At 31.0% G+C, this 15,603-nt stretch overlaps 1 protein-coding gene across 1 annotated transcript in view; it reads right to left on the reverse strand.

The window, feature by feature from the left end:
- Nucleotides 1-9,588, reverse strand: part of fdl (fused lobes) — a 414,401-nt gene extending 404,813 nt beyond the window's left edge. Inside the window, exon 1 of the mRNA XM_089597549.1 lies at nucleotides 9,247-9,588. The gene's annotated coding sequence lies outside the window, so the exon portion shown is untranslated. The remainder of the gene's footprint in view (nucleotides 1-9,246) is intronic.
- Nucleotides 9,589-15,603: the final 6,015 nt, after the last annotated feature.

Below are 15,603 nucleotides of genomic sequence, written 5' to 3' on the forward strand. Positions count from 1 at the left end.
TTATCAGCCTATTAAAAAAACTTTTCTATACGGGATAGTCAAGAATCGTATACGTAACTCAGCCATAAAGTGGCTGATAAAAAGCCGCATCATGTTGCCCTTGGTTTCACCTCGGGTGACACACTTCACACAGCCGTACATCAACGACTTTAAGGCCTCGTAATGTAATATACTATTTCGAGTGTTCCAACTGTGTTATCAGAGCAACAACGTCCTGGAACTTAATCTCTCTTTTTTTTTATTGCTACAATGAATACAAAAACATATTATTCTACCTAGTTAAGAAATCTGAAAAATTTACATGACTACTATAAGGGTTTTAATGAAAATCTAATCACTAACGTAATAGATTCCTTATTTGTCAATTTTAAAGCTGCTGTTTCCATCTTGATAAATGTTCTACTTTAGTTTCTTGATTCCTTAAATTGGATGCATTTGAAGCGTTTTAAGTTTTTCCACTTGCGACGATAGGTAGGGTTAAGATTTTTGTGACTCCTAAATACTGTTTCTTATCAATTTTGTTAAGTCATAATACATTTGTTGGCAAGATAGTTTGACGTTCAATGGCCCTTACAAGGACCAGTGATCTAAGCTCTTCCTAAACTGAAATTTTTAGCAAACGTGGCCATCTGGATACCTCAGGATGATTTTCTCTGGTCTGCTATTGTAGCACCAGACTGATTAGGAAGGAAAATACAATGTCTGAAGCGTTGGAGCTAGTTGTAGAGCTCTTTTTTAACGTCTCCTAATACTTTACTGGAGATTTTAATATCTTAAGCATCTTCTTTTTTTGCAAAGCTCAGTCGTTATGCCGATCTAAGGTAGGGAGATTGGTTCACGATGCTTGCCTTCTAGGGACCGTCCCGTTTGCTTAAGTTATTTTTCCCTTATAACTCGCTACTGGTTATATCGACAGTATCCCGGCTGGACATTAGTTTTATTATAAATCTTTTAAGTTAATATCTAAATAATTTTGACATAAGTAATGTTGACAATGTAAAGTGAGTAGTAAGGTATTAGCATGGAACGAGTAATTACTGTATTATATATAAATAAGATGAGAGTAATGATTTCGAATTCATGGCGTACTGTGACTCGAACGAACAGGGTAGGGGATAAGGACAAACGAAAATTGATGAGTAGATGTATTGTTAAGTTAGCTCACGGACCACTAACTTGGTTCTTGAAAAGACAAAGTACTGTTGTGATAAGCTCTACGAAAGCAGAGTATATATCTGCGTGTATAGTAGCTAAGGAACTGGTGTAAGCATGGAGATTCATAACTCAAATTGGTTCACAAACAAACGATACGATGAAATTGTATATTTATATAACCTTGGTGCCCAGCAGCTGGCAAAGTTTCTGTTGAATAATCATGGCATGAAGCATATAAATGTGAAATACCATTTCCTTAGAAGCCATGTACAGTTGGGAGGTCTTAAATTATTCTATGTCAACACAAACGAGCAACTGGTAGATTTTTTGACCAAGAATCTTTCTAAAGAACCATTTCGTGAACTACAAAAAGTAACAGGAGTTGGTCGACTGCTCCATTAAGAGGAGTATTCAAATTACTCGATTATGTGTGTGTGAGTTACTCCATGACAGTGGCGCTTCTCCCGTTTGTGTATTTGTAAGATGAAATGTGTATATGTGTTGCGTAGCGGAGCAAAGATTAACGATAAAAGAGTGCGATCAGATCGCAATCAGTACGTAGTAGAAAGTCGTCCTAATGACATGTACACAGATTCACAGTCGCGTTATTCGCATATTACAAATTGACTATCTAATTATAACAGAAGACCGTGATACCTTATAAATCCAAATATACGTATTCATACTTAGTAAAATAAACGATTTCGCTTATTTTAATACAAGTGTATATCATCTAATTCACCTAGTCCCGAGTCTCATGCTAATTGCCACGATCTTTAAAGACATATCATTACAACAGTAGGAAACGTAAATACTTATACCGGTTCTGAAAAGGGCCAGTGGTGCAACTTTTAGCTATTCCTTATTATTATCCTTGATAATAGAAAGCTAGATGTGGGTAGCTTGACTCTTACCCTCAGAGTGACTGTGTATAGAGACCGTGATGGAGGGAGGTATGCCCGCCGCTGACCAAAAAATATGTCCTCTTCGGGTCAGTCCTCGCATAACCAACCGCTCATCGTTAGCCGGGAAAGTGGGCCTGGAGGATACCTTCTCTGTGGGTATGCTATTGGGACGACCATTAAAAACGAGGGCGTAGTGACTGCCTGACGTAATATAAACAGGGCTTTGAAGCGTACAGTGCAGAAAAGGATGTGTGGGCATCGTGGGTCTCAAAATAGATTTGACGTGAAATAAATAGAACCATTAACTTGAATCTTGAGAGTGTCTAATGATATACGGTTAAAATATCGAGTCTGTATAGCGAAGTAATGATGAACTTTCCCATGCTCAAGGAACAGTCAATGAATCAGGTCATTAGGTCATTATTGTTCATACCACACTGTACTACATCATTTATTTTTACGTGCTTTAATTGAAGAATTGTTTGTAATCAAAAAAGTTGTACGATAACATTGGGCCCATGCTAATTACTGATTTTTATTGCATTTCATTCTTTTATAATTTTTCTATTCGGGATCAAGATGATTTTTCGACTAAAAGCTCAGAGTAGTAAAAAGAGCGCTGCTATATGCGGTGACGCTGACAATTATTTGTCTCTTATGCATGTATTTACATACACGCTTTTAAGCATTATCAACCCCTTCTTCGTACGTTAATAAAAGAACAGCCTGTAAATTTTTTTCAAAATGCAAAAGATTTATTGTAGAAAGTAATCTTTCATACAAAGAAAAATTAGAAGATTTCTACAGATCATACAAATGCTATTTTAAGTAATTTTTGTATAAGGTTATATGTTAAACTGCGATTTATTAAAAATTAAGCATATAAAAAAGGTAAAACGGTCTGCTACTTCTTTTAGGTTTTTTTTTTTAACCTATTTTGAATATATATTTAATATTTATAAAATGGCCACCTTAAAAACCGACGTGTGATGAAAATTATGAAGGGACATTCATTGGCATGTAATACTACCCTATTAAAGAAAACGGTACTACAGTATATAGCCCAGTAAATAAGCCGGAAAATACTATAAAATCTGAAAAAGTGGTGGAACAGCTCCAATTTCGAAAATTCTTTTTTTCCATGATTCCTTAGACCCTAAGGAACATTTATCACCACGAACCTCGGCCTCACTCCAAAAATTAAATGAAGAGTGGTGGGTTTGACCCTCTCAAAAGCACCCCCAGTGAAACAGTGGAAAAAATTTTTTGTAAATAAGAATTTTGCCTTAAAAATTGTCTCTCAGGGGTTTTCGAGGTCACTGATTCTGAATCTGAGGTCTGATTTCAAGTAAGGGCATTTACAATCCATTAAAATTACCCTTAGGCAGAACAGAGATTTTTAAGAATCCTGTGTGAGTTTTTGACATGCAAAATGTATATTCATATTTTGAATTTCGCTCTACATCTGCTAACCTTCATTTTTGTGACGAAAGGAGGTGTTTGATACATATAATCTCTACTTATACGTTTTCTCTCTCCCTCTCTTCCATCGAGCTGATAGTTTTATATATCTTTTATCCTCCATTCTTCACCTCGCATGCAAGCTACTTAGCACGTCCTGCATTAAAAACGTTGTTTACTTTTTGCAGTAGGTTACTGTTTACTTGTCATTAATATAAATTATAATTCATAATAATTTAATTACAGTATTACAGGAAATAAAACGTGAAAACCGACAGATATATTATAAGTGTTCGTATAATTACGTTGCTGAAAAGTTTCTATTAGATATTCATGAATACAAAGCGTGTATGTTTTAAAAAGTTAGCAAAGTTAATTGTAGAAAATAACTTATTTGAAGATGGACCGACTAATCCTGCAGCAGCAATACTCGGAAATGATTCTGACTACGAATAATACACAGTACAATTATGAAATCGTTATATGTATACTATAATTTTTTGGATAAATAACTAAAATAACAAAGATTAATGTCATTATCACAATATTTCAATCATTGAAATATTTATTTCATTACGATAATGTCTGGGGGTGGTTTTAAGAGATTAAAACTACCCTTACTTGAAATCAGACCTTGGATTCGGAATCAGTGACCTCGAAAACCCCTAGACGATTTTTAAGGCAAAATTCTTATTTACAAAAAATTTTTTCCACTGTTTCACTGGGGGCGCTTTTGAGAGGGTTAAAACCACCACCATTTATTCAATTTTCGGAGTGAGGCCGAGGTTAGTCGTGATTAATGTTCCTTAGGGTCTAAGGAATCAAGGAAAAAAAGAGTTTTTGAAATCAGAGCTGTTCCACCACTTTTCCAGATTTTCCGGCTTATTTACTGGGCTAATAGTTTGTCTCAACCTTTTAAATAAAATTATATTTTGGATATTTAATATAAACTACGAACAAGTGTAAGAGCACATCTAAAAAATGTGAGCATGACGTTAGAGATGTAATCAGCGTAGGTGATAGGAAGTTGTTTTGAAATCATCGGATGATTCGATGAAAGCACAGTTTTATACTGGCCAGCCTACATATTGTTTATGTTGTATAGTGCCGTAATACATTTTTTATAATAGTTTATTCATAAAGTATTAAAACATTTATTGAAACTATACCTGATTAACGCAGGTACACTCATTCAAACGATAATTGCACCACCTTCGTACACAATATCGTTTTGTAGAAGGGACATTTATAATCATGATTATATTATTTGCTACATAGTTCATAGAAGTATAAATTCATACGTGGATATCCAAGTCCCCACTGTCTACTGGTTTTGGCTGAAACTGATCTATTTATCAAATTTATAGTTTCATAAAGTAAAACGAACAAAACTACACAATGTATAATATAGAAGTCTTGAAAAATTTTCAGACTACCCTTAACCATACAGGAGAAATTATAATCATAACTACATTCATGATAAGATTACGTTTTCTGAACCCTAAGCTAGTTTACAGCATGACAATAATGTAAAAATGTTTTCGTCAATCTCTGAAACAAGATAAAAAAGGCTTAGTGAAATTAAGATTTGTTGGATAAATGAAAAATACTTTTTCTTGCTGCTTGAAAATTCGACTTATGTGCGATTTTTGAGTAAATGTGATAATACAGAAGTAAAAAAAAAACTAAGAATTGTTGTTTTGTACTCTGATTTGTTGGATATCTTTATTTCCATTCTTTTTATTCTTTCACACTGCTGATTGCTACAACTACAGACTACAGTGCAGAAAGCTTTAAAAACTATTTTATAATTTCTAGTAGTTATAATCGTTGTCTGAGATATCAACAAGTATGTAGCAAGTAAGTTAATCACGCCAATCATAAAACAGTAAATATATTTGAGTTAAAAATCTCTGTTATTTCTTTATTGTGAGTAGTTTTGTAATTTTTTTTCCATACAAAATCTTATGTGTAATTTATGTTAAATAGATAAATTAATTTTCTCATTATTCATGATGAAGCTTAGTGTAGTAACAATTCTACATGTATATGGCTTATGGCTTCCCGAACAAACCGAATAAATCTATTTTTTTTTAAATTGAGTTAGGACCAAAAAGCATATCTTTTTTTTAAGAACTTTTATCCAAACAAGTTTTTGAAATGATTTGAGTTACCAACTTACCCTAATTGATACAAGACCTAAGCGATGAACTGCCATTTTCTCGCTTTATTCAAGTTTAAAAAAAAAACTCGTTCTTTATATTAAATAAATTTTGGTAATTGTTTATGAACACTATTTCACCTTTAAAACAAAGAATTTATTATGCTCAATCATCGTCGTCATCGTTGTCATCGTTTATTTGTCTCTGAATTTATATCAAGAATATCGTGTACGCTAATGGGTGTTATAGTGACTCCTTGATTCACGAAGGCTCAATCTTTTTATTCTGAAAAAGGCCAACCGTAGTCCTCATAATTGTTAACGAAACAAGTTAGTTTCGTAGCATTTTTCTACATGCTTGTTATGAACATAGTTAGTTTGATTTTTTTTTGTTACCTTGAAAAGGCAGACACACATATAATTCTTCATTTGAGCAAATTGAACGCATCTCCAAGATGCAGAAAGATTATCTTAATAATTCTATAACAATTCAAAAAGAATCCTTTCTTTCCAAAAGTAACTAAAAAGAATACTTATTATCTTCTTCTAATTAAAATAATTATATACAGAAAGTCAAATTTTAATTAGTTTCATAAAACTTAGGCTCACTTTCATTAATGACAACTGCATTTCATTTAATTTTTATGTATATTATTAATGAAATAACTTTTTTTAATATGTGCTAGTGTGATCCATAAACAAGTTGACTTTCATTGTTCAAAAAGGTACTAAAGTCAGTTAACTAGTATAGTCAGAAGTATCATGGAACTTATTACAGTTCTTATAAATAATTTTAAGGTGGCTCAGTCAAAAATTATTAGCTATTATTTTACCTATAAATTATAGCTATATGTGCAGCTATAATCACCTACAATAATAGCTATAATTGACTACAAAGACGCTATAGTTATAAAGTAATGATTATTATAAAAAGTAGCTGTTAACAACTATAAATGTTACTAATAATATGTATAAATACAGCCATGATTAATAGGTAAAATAATAGCTAATGATGGTCACAGACAAGGAATATTTTAATGAGAATATTTCATTATGACTCAATCATTATTTCATTAAAAATATTTTATAATGACGTGTATCCATAAAACAAAGACGTAGAAACGGACTATTGGCACATAACTACAATACATACTTTTTTTACCACCAAAACTACAATTACGTGTCAAGTAAGATTCCTATTATTGCAATTTATAAATATTTTCTCACAATATCAGAATTTTTTAGGTTTCCGTTTCATTAAACCGTTCACTAGAACTTTTATACTACAGTATTACATAAGATTGCTTGAAAAATACTTTGTTTACTTAAATAAGAATTCTTTTAGTCTTTTTTTAATCATTTAAGAATTTGAAAAGAATTCTTTTATGAGGCACATTCACGTATTTTTGTAAGGATTACTTTACAGAGAAAATCTACGTATTGGGTCATCATCGGTAATGATAAGAACCTTCGACACCGATATTCTCATTTTTTACTTGGAAATATTCAAAGTAGTATTCCAAAGTGTAAAAAAATTTTAAATGTAAATTTTTATTATTATGATTAATAACAACAGAAGCTACAAAAATAAAATGTTTTTTTTTTTTTTTTTTTAATTACAATTGACAGAAAATTATTTATGAAAAACTTACTTTCAGTTTTTTCCCAGAAACTAATTAAAGTTGGGATAAAAAATTACTTTGAATAAGGAATGTTTAATGCAGATGCGTTAAAACTTATATTATGTGTATTTGTTCGTTTTTGTAACGTGTTGCCATGGCGCATTGTTCTTGCCCGAAAGAATGCTGTCTTATGACCGAAATCAACATTTCTTCGAGCCAGCATTTTTACGGTCGGCTCCTGGACTAGTAGAAAAGCCTACTATCCTTACAGGGGCCAAATTGTACTACCTAACGTGAATTTACTTTGGCTTTTGGTGCTTCAGGTTAGTTAAAATCCCAACGTTTTAAGTCCAAGCCTATTTTCTGATGAAAACTATGGTGATTAAAAATTTTAAATATAATTGAAAACAGAAAAAATACAACTCGTGTTACTTTTCGTTGGGATCATCGATTTGTCAACAGAACTGAACAAAGTACTACAGTGCTATGTTTGGGTGATAAAAATTTACTACTTGATAACATCTAATTATTAAGCAGGCATAGCATATATGCTCATAGTTAAATCTGTTTTTTTTGTTGAATATTTATAAATTAGAATAACCGAATAAGTTCTATGTTCTCGACCTAACCGAATAACTTTAAAAGGGATTCGTAGTAAGGAAGTCGATTGCACTTCTTGATCACCCATGTAAAATTATTAGGTCTTGTCTTAATACTTAACGTAAGGAACAGCAATAAACGCGCAGTTTCTGTGCTTTCAAAAAGTAGCTTTTCAATCTTTGAAGCCGTTTTTCTCGAAAATAACAAAAAAGGAGTTGATTGGTTTGTCTGGGAAGCCACACATATAATATGCTTATGAAGTCTTTGATTTACCTATAAAAAAGCACGAAATGCATTAAAAATTGAACACTGTACGATTTTATAATAGATTTAATAGCTATAACAGTTCATATACTTAGATTTTGCAAGTATATTTGAACTTTCAACATTCTTACTACTATACAGCACACCACAAACTTATTCAGATTGTTTGAATCAGAAGAACCTGAGTTCTACTTCGTCCTCTGTTTACTTTAAACCACGTTGAAAGAAAATCGTAATTGAATGTTTTTAGAGTATGGATTAATAAATAGTTAAAAACATATATTTAAGGTAAGGTAACTTAAAGAAATTTTTTGTAACATTTAACATTTTTTGAACTGTTTTTTTTTAATAGATTGTAATTAAATTCATCACATCACTTAACTGGTGGACTATTACCAAGCAGAACCTATATAACTTGAGATAGTCAATACGTTAAATTGATTTCTCCCACTTTCTTAGCTTATTAACAGCAGGTAGCAACAATTTTTAATCGCTGTTTACTGTAATTAATTTCATAGTTAAGTTTTTCATGCATTCCCCTGAATTTATACTTCAATAAAGGTTAGACGACTATTTTATTAAACATAAGATTAAATATATCAATACTTAAGGATTAGTATCATGATTTTATAATAGCTAAGCTTATAATTAACAGCCATTATACTCTGTCACTATTTCTGTCTCATAATTACTGCTTAAATTCTCTGCTTTTGTGTTCAATGATGTCCATATCTGAATAATGCTTCATTGAAAGAACTCAAGAATATTTTATTACTTACACTAACAGTGCATAATTTTGCTATCAATACTGTAGGTATTTTCTTTCTGCACTTATAAATCGAAATTAAGGTAGAAAATTGGGCAGTAGAACATAAGTAAAGGAGAAAAGAAAAGTCAGAATGAGGAGAGAGAAAGTGAACAGACATAAGATGTAGTCAGAGCTGCGAAGGAGAGGAAAATATACTTTGATGTTGGAAGCTATGAATTACAACTATTTGTACAGGAACAAATTTTATGACAAAGCCGACGATTGGATTAGATGACAGCAACAAAAAGAGTTATTTTTACCGAACCTAACCTCTTACAAAAAAACGGTGGTGTCTTTATGCTTTGAGTTCTTGCTGTGTTAGTCTTCCTCAACTCATCTAAAGTAAAACTTATCAATTTACTTTAGAAGTCTTTCAAGCATACTCGTGTACATGAAGGTTTCTGTTGACTCCTTCCTTGTTACAAATCTTCTGCTAGTGCACATATCTATATGAAACTCACTCACGACCCTCTTTAATAACAAGCACATATTTAAAGAAATCTGACAAAATATACAGAAACGTAAGTCACAAGCACATATTTAGGTACTTGTATGTTTAACAAATAAGTTAAAATAGTTGAAGTATACGACTGCATTGCAGAACAAGAGTGACATAAGCAGCAATATCTATATCATATATGTACGCAAGAAAGTAGAGGAAAAGAGAAAGCGAACATGAGAAACACTAGCGCAGCAGTATGTGCGACTGAGGACGCGGTTGGCGATGGACTGGCTTAACACACACCTTTCAACTTCTTCGTAAAAACCAGGGTCTAACTACGTTTCATATTTTTTGGTACATTTTTTAGAAGTCACAAATTAGACAGCAGTTCTTTGTTTCTTTTACTTTACTGTTCACGACAGAGTTGGTTCTTAAATTTGCAATAACAAAGGCCCATACGAGTATTTCTTTTTTTTTTTACCCTTGAAGTCATTCAATGTTAATATTCACGTCAATAAAGGTATGAAGCCATTGGGGCCAATCAACTCAAAAAAATCTCGATTTAAGTATATTAAACTCTACTAAAGTATTAATATCAAGTCAAGTCACTTTAAGGTGATTGGAATAATAGTCCAACAAACAAAAGTACTAACAAAATTTTTTTGTCTGTGCGCACAATTAGAATGGATCACAATAAATCATAAAACAATTTGTTTTTATTGTAAGACCCGTACTTGTATGAAAGTAAAAAAGAGCTTGCAACAATAAGGAACTGAACTCATAAAATTTAGGTGTCAAGGCTAACATTTTTCTAATTCAGTTTAAAACAAGCTTAGCTTTGAAATTTCAGACTTTTATATAATCAGACTTTTAGCGTATTTCTTATTTCAACCGTATGTTACCAAAAATATTCTTGATTTAATATTGGTATCAATGTAGTTTGTAAACAAGGTAAAGGTAATATTAAGAAAAGAAATAAAATTTTGTTAATTTAAAGTGACTTAGACGGTTACTCTCGCATACATAAAGTACAGAGAATTAAGGGCCTTTAAGAAATAAACGCTTTCTTAAAATAGATTTTTTAACTAACACCCTTAATGTAACAAAAATTATGTACGAGGTCAATAAAAAATTACAACAATGCCAGAAAATTTAAATTACGAAAATTAATGGATTTATGTAAGCACCTAGTATAAAAGGTACTTTTCTTGCACATGCGCACACCCACAGTAAGACGAGTAAGAAGATAGATTAATTTTTCATATTTTTTTCCGATTTTATCTCAATTAATATTGTTAACCCCTCGTTTTGGTTAAGCTAGTTAATTCTTTATAAGAAAATACATGCATTGTTGTAAATTTCTCAATTAATTATTTCCTATTTTAATGACAGTCAATTTCGTGAGGATTTCCATAATTTAACGTGTTAATGTAGTAAGTTTTCAGTAGTGATTTTTTCGGAAATATATAGAACATGGTTTTTTTGTGTCAAAAAAATTTGATAAACCTTATCTACTAGTACTTAAATTTTAGAGAATTTTATAACTACTATAAAAAATGCCAAAGTTACCTGAAATTGGAGCTTTTTATAGGACTAATTAATTGACTTAACCACTGGTGCAATCTATTCAAATCGATCTAAACAGCAACTCTTATTAGTGAAAATTTTTTTACTGTGTTAAAATTTTTTTTTTCTTTACTTTATTTCCCTATGCAGTGAGTTTTGAACACCATTGATTGAGACAGACATATACTGTTTAATACAATTGACTTGACTTTTTTGCTAAACTCTAGTAGAAAAACATTTGCCACTTCAGAAAAACTGATACAATAAACATTTTTTATTTACTCTCTACTTAATGTCACATAACTTAAAATGTAATATTAAAAAAAAAATAAACTCTGCAAGACATGCTATTTTAACTTTTGATTGTAGTAAAAAGAATTTCTCCAAATTCTCCAATGAGTGGGATGTACTTGAATAAGTGAGCATTTTTTTTTAGTTAGTTGAAATAAAACACTCCAAATTAAAAATTGAAAAAATTGTCTCTATTGGCTTCAAAAACTGGATTTTTAGTAACAAAATATCGAAAAAACTTCAGTGCTTGTGTTCTCTTAGTTACTGTAAAAATCAATAATAACATGGATTTTATAGAAAGAGATGAAAAAAGTATAACTTCTAAAACACCTATCTCGCTATTATATTAAGTAAACTATGACAGAAGATAGCTTATGGAATTAGTTGTTACAACAGTAAAAAAAAGTGTCGTGTGTCGTGTCTGCTGAGGGGCTCCTGTGGGGTACTTATCATGCAAATGATTATTGGTATTTTTTTTCTTCACCATTATATTTATCATACAAGTGTGTCAACAAAATAATAATAATACGTGAAAAAGTCAACGGGAAATAGATGTTTAAATCATTATTAGTTTTCCTGAAGTACATTGTGTAAATATGATGGCCCTGCCACGATAAAACTGACAACACCATACTCTCCTGCTCTCTTCTGCTATTGTATACCTATAGGGGATACCGGGGCATGACAGATACCTTTTCTTCTACAGCTAATTGCAGCTTTAATTTTAAAGTAAGATTAACGAAAAATTTAGTTTTAAAGGAAAGAGAATGTATACTTATCACAACTCAAGCAAATTTTATAAAAATAATAAAACTTTTTGTTTCGGAACGGCACAAATCAAACCTCTGAAAACTGCTAGTAGTTTCCCATAGCGAGGTACTTCTAGCAGGGGCTGGGGTACCACTAGCCTGATAAATCACGATGTTTGTTAGGGTAATTCGTAAAATGAATTATGGAAAAGATTTTTTTTTTATTGAGTACACATAAAATTAAAATAAAAAAATGACGAGAGCATGTATACATGTATACATATTACAAATATTTTAAATTACATTGAAGTTGTAACTTGAGAATTATAGTTTTAATTTTAGATTGACATTTAGTTCGCAGCCCAGTTCCCTCAGTTATTTTTCTTTTATAGTGACACACCATTTGTAAAATTTGCTTAAAGAATAATTATCTTAAGAACTAAATCACCTTGTGTATCACGGTGTGTCACTGGGTATCACAATGTTTACATGTCTGGATAAGGTTAGGAAATCTGTTTACAGTCAGAGCTCACCGATAATATAGAGAACTTCCATGCTAGTAGCACCCCGCCCTAAAGGGCTGGTCATTCCCCATGTAGAACACGTTATTATTTTTAAAATAACTTTTTTTCCATGCCTTCTAGAGCAAATTTAAAAAAAGCATGTTGAAGCTCAAGGTTGAATTTACAAAATAGACATTATAAGATAGTTTAAAACAGGTTCGTTTGTATCAAGTGTGTGTGATTAAAAATGCGAGAGCAGGCACTCTATGAGATAGAATTTTACATGTTTTTCATTAAACTTACGCTGCATTGTTTAGTGTTTTACTTTCAGAGGGAAAAAGTAATCGCATTAGGAATTGTTATTTACAAGGTTTGAATTAAAAATATTTTATCATTCAGGAGAAACTGAGGTGCTAGAGTTACATAGAAAGCTTGTCATTTCCCAGTCTCCCCTACTTGTGTTGGACTCAAATCTTTATGCTTGTATGTTAAGTATGTACAACGCATGCGCACTAACAATACCTGAACAAAACAATTCTTACGTTTGACGTTTTCCTGACTGTTTTCTCAAAATTTAACGTGTTGACCCTATCTTTTTTTTCAAGTATTAGATTCTTTATAATTAAAAGTATATGTACCAATTCAACTTCTTGTCCCACAGCTTTTAATTTCAGTACAAGAGTCTATTTAATTTCGGGTTTTATAAAGTTACGTGTTTAAATCACAAATTTTCACAAGAAATTTTCTTAAAAACGAATGTGTTGACCTACCTATTTCTTTTTCATACAAAAATCTGGCGTACTTTATTTACATAACCTCTGAGTTTCAAAGCTAGCCATCATTTAATTCAAAGTCGCCTAATCCTCGTTAAACAGAATTATACACCTTAGTTGATCTAGCTGCCCCATTTTACTGAGTGGTTAATTTAAAAATAGAGAAATGCAAAAGCAAATATATCGAGCACACTTGAATTAATCCAATTCTCTATTATAATTGATTCGAATAAACTCTACGACCTTATATTTAAATTCAAATTCGAATGCATCTTTTACCGTTAAAGTAAATTAATTTATAAAGTACACTGATAAATTTTAATCTAAGACAACGTCAGATTTTTTATTCAATAGGACTTAAAGTAGCTCGGGAGCTTGGTGCCGTACCAAGCGAGGGGTCCTTTAAGGTTCTATGGATTATAAAAAAATATTTCTTATTAATTGCCAAGATAATTGAATATCTAAATCGCATATTGAAATTCCGGAGTTGTATTAATCTAAATAGTTATAAAATATTGATGAAAAAAAATAATAAAAAATCATTATTGTCATTTGCACATGCGCAGAAGACGATGAATCACTTTTCTCTTTATATTCTTGAAATCTCAGTAGTTAACACAGAATTTTAACAATGTTAACAAATTATATATATATATACATAAAGGTACAAATAAAATTTTTGTTTGTGGAGGCTTATCATATACTTTTAGAGTTGTAGTCGTTTTAGTAATAAATCCCGTAAGACTGCGAGTTAAGTTGGTGAGTTTTCATTAGCGATTTTCTGAAAAATAAAACGGCTTACCCTAGTATCTTTTTATCGCAAACCAATGAGGCAATTTCTATTCATGCAATGTAAAAATTTCAGAGAATATTATCATTCCAACAAAAATCGTCCAAACCACCTTAATTAGAGTAAAGTGAAATTTAACTTCACTTTAGAACTCAAGTATAAGGTAGTATGACTATCATACAGTTATCTGCAGTTTAGAATTCTAAGAGATTACACAAATAATGTTTATTATCATAAAATAGCTCCAGCCAAATCAGTATAAGGCTGTAAAATGTATGTTACGCAGGACGAAAATTGCGGGTGTATTAATTTTGGCACGTTTGACCTATAATCTTATAAGAATGCTTTTCTTATTTATTTAAGGTCACTTAGATACTTCTAAAGTATCTGAGAAAAGCCTACTAAACTCAGAGCTTATATTAATAAGATAGGCCAATTACGGTTTTTGATTTGTAGTAATAATTATGTGTTGGATAAAGAAAAATATAAAGTCACGTGGAAGCGTGACAATACAAGTTTGAGAAAGCAGATGAATCCTTGGCGACCGCGATACTGTTAACTTTAGATTTGCGTACTCAAATTTTCAAATATCAAAAAATAAGTATTTTGCCGGTGTACCTAGTATAATTTGATTTAATTTAGTCCCTTTATTTCTATTTTACAACTTTACCGACAAATTTATGCCAAAAAGTCATTGAAACAACGAAAACAAGGTATATGTACCTCAAAATGCTCAAAACAAGATTTTTTAATGGCTCAATATTCGAGAAATGGTCTCATCGTTAACTTAGCTGCAAGCCTAATTTTTCTGGCATGATGTACATAGAAGTGTTTCTAAAATAAAGCAGTGCTTCCAATGTAGCGTAAATAATAATTTTCAATCAGAATAGTACAAATTTAAACAATAAAACAAATTTGACTGAAATAAACTTAACATAGTTATTCTAATAATAGTTGTAAATACTGTCCTAAGACCTGTTAGCGTACATTAAAGACAGCTATTTACTTCCTACTGTGCAGTAAAAATTTCCTGTACATGTGGATAAAAATTTCAACAGTTACTATAAATTGACCTGTATGAAATGGCCTCTTCAAAGGCATTTAAAATAATTTTAAAAACTTTGCACGTGTTGAAATTGTATAATTCACAACTTAAAATTTATTTAAAAAAAGTTAGTTTAAAACAGAACATTTCATAAGTTACTTTAAAATAAATCATATATAAATTAGCATCATAGAAAGCTTCAACATTAATTTCTTAGAGTATATAAATTAGAAATTTGGGAATTTATAGCTCAAACATGCGTTTGATGAGGTACAAAAACTAACTTTTTTATTCTGAACTGAATCTAGTAAATAAACATTTGTTGTACTGTTTTTATTCAATTTAATAAATAATTTTACTTTCATACGTAAAGTTGAAAAGTGATTTTTTGTACTTAAAAAATTGTGTTGGACAAGACAATTAAGTTAATTTCCTGTTTTACTTAAACATATATTTCTTTACACAATT

This window comes from Copidosoma floridanum, unplaced genomic scaffold (assembly GCF_036245765.1).
Source record: "Copidosoma floridanum isolate Cflo_tuat_1 unplaced genomic scaffold, Cflo_Japanese_pri ptg000033l, whole genome shotgun sequence".
Lineage (NCBI taxonomy): Eukaryota > Metazoa > Arthropoda > Insecta > Hymenoptera > Encyrtidae > Copidosoma > Copidosoma floridanum.